The sequence below is a fragment of the Penaeus japonicus genome, unplaced genomic scaffold (assembly GCF_977035675.1).
Source record: "Penaeus japonicus unplaced genomic scaffold, GWHDUDI00000001_assembly GWHDUDI00000003, whole genome shotgun sequence".
NCBI classification, from domain to species: Eukaryota; Metazoa; Arthropoda; class Malacostraca; order Decapoda; family Penaeidae; genus Penaeus; species Penaeus japonicus.
In genome coordinates this window covers 38,546,979-38,549,856 of record NW_028234405.1, presented here as the reverse complement: position 1 = coordinate 38,549,856, position 2,878 = coordinate 38,546,979, and positions in this window count along the sequence as shown.

The following is a 2,878-nucleotide window of genomic DNA, read 5'->3' as shown; positions in this document are numbered from 1 at the left end:
CATCACACACACACTCACACACACTTGTTATTTATTTTTAGATATGTTTATGTATAGATATTGATATAGTGAGTTTTATATATATATGTTACTAGATATTGTGTGGTGTGTTATTTTAGAGTATATATATATTATTATTGAGATTGTGTATTGATATTAGTTAGTGGTTGTGTGATTGTGATAGAGTTATTTAGATATTAGTGATTTTTAGTTTGAGTTATTATTTATACATGTTTGGGGTGTGTTAGTACTCCGGAGATAAGAGGCTATCGTATTATAGTGAGTGGGTTGAGTTATTCTGTCTCAGGCTGTCAGGGCGGGTGGTTGGAGTGTGTTGTGTGTGTTAGTGATAGAATTGTGAGTGTTTTAGTGAGTGTAGAGTTTGTTAAGTGAGTGATCTCATACTCTCTCTACACACATGGTTGTGAGTGACACACTTTAATGTCTGACTGTGTTTGTGAGTTTGTTATTTTGTTTGAGTGTGAGAGTGTTGATTTATTATTAGTTATTAGATGTTATGATTTAGAGATATATTTATATATGTTTATATTTTTTTTTTTTTATGAGGGTGTATTTTTTTTGTTTAGTGATATATTTTATATTTTGAGAGTAGTGTTTGTATGTATTTTACTCACCTCAGACAATCCATCACACTCGACACACACAGCCACACACTCTCTCACTCTTATAGCTTGCTATCGTTCTATGCGGTTAGTATATAGCTATTATTTATATGCAAGGGTGTGTGCGTTTGTGAGTGTGAGTGTAGTGTGTTTGAGTGTTAGTTTTTGTGTGTTAGTGTGTGAGTGTTGAGTACTATGGTGATTTATGTGAGTTGTGAGTATATGAGTTAGAGTTATTTATTTAGAGTTGATAGATATAGTGTGTGTGTTGTGTGTGTGTGGGTGTATGAGGTGGGTTCTAGAGAGAGGTGTGAGTGAGGAGAGTGTGTGTGATTGTGATGTAGTGTATAGTGTGTGTGTTTTATTTATGAGGGTGTCATTCATATTGATTGTTAGAGTAGTGAGTGAGTGTGTTAGTTTGAGAGAGTGTAGAGTTTGTGTGAGAGTTAGATTTTGTTAGTGAGGTTAGAGTCCGTGTGGTAAGGTCTTGTGTGGGTATGTGGGTGAGTGTTAGTGTTAAATGATTGTATTGTTGTTTTGGTGTTTGATTTTGTGTGTTTGTGTGTGATAGGGTTGATGTTATTTAGATGGTACAGATTTAGTTATATTGTGTGTGTTAGGGTAGTTTTTTATATATATTTATACAGACATATGTTTGATTATTTATATTTATTGTTAGATTTTGTGAGTTATAGAGAGTGTTTGTTGAGGTGGGGTGTAAGTTATAGTGATTTATTTTAGTTTTATAGATGATATAGAGTTATTGTGAGATTGTGATTGGATAGATTTATTTTGTGTGTTTTTTGTTGTTGTAACTAAATATCTCTATATACTCTCTCTCCTCTACTCACAACTATATCTATCATGTGTTATACGTTTATACATACTATATATTATATATATATATATATATATTTATATAGATTTATTTTTTTATATATTTAGTGATTTATTATATATAGTTTTGTGTGTGGTGGGTGGGGTGTGTGTGATGGATATATATATTTTTAGATATTTAGTTTATATATTTGTGTATATTTTAGTGTTATTGATTATTGTTTGAGATTTATTTATGTATACACACACAACTCACACACACACACACACACACACACAAAAAACACATACACATATATATAGTTATATTATATATATATTTAATTATATATATATATATATATTATATTTATATATTATATTTATTATATATTATATATATGTGTGTGTGTGAGTGTGTGTGTGAGTGTGTGTGTGTGTGTGTGTGTGTTTGTGTGTGTGTATATATATATATTATATCTATATATATTATATATATTATATATAAATATATATATATATTAAATATGTCGTATGTGTGATGGTGTGTGTGTGTATGAGTGTGTGTGTGTGTGTTTGTTTGTCGTGTGTGTGTTAAGTGTGTGTGTCATTTATATATTTATATATATTTAAAATCTATATATAATTATATGTATATATTATATGTATATATACTGATATATATACATAAATTTATATATATCTATATATATATATATTATATATATATAGGATAGATATATATATGTATATATATATATATATATAAATATTTTTGTATATTTATATATATATATCATAGGTTATGTGTGTATTTTATATATATATATATATATATATATATATATATACTATATATATATATATATATATATATATATATATATATATACATACACATCCTCACACACACACCACTCACCACACATATCATATATATATATATATATATATAAATAATTATATATATCTTATATAATATATCTATATATTTATATATATAATGTATATATATATTATAATTACAGTTATATATATATATATATATATATATATTACTGATATAAGAGTTTGTATATAATTTATATAAATATATCAATATATATATATATTCTATTATATAATATATATATATATATATTATTTATTTATATATATTTATATATAGATATATATATAAATATGTATATGAATCTTTGTATATATATATTAATATATATATATTAGATATATATATTGAATATAATAAACTTTATATATATTACCATGTATATATATGTATATATATATCATATCACACCACACACACACCACACATGGACATACACACAACACATATATATATATACAACTCTATATATATATATATATTTATATATATCATATATATATATAAATATCTCATATATATATATATATGAATATACATATACACCACA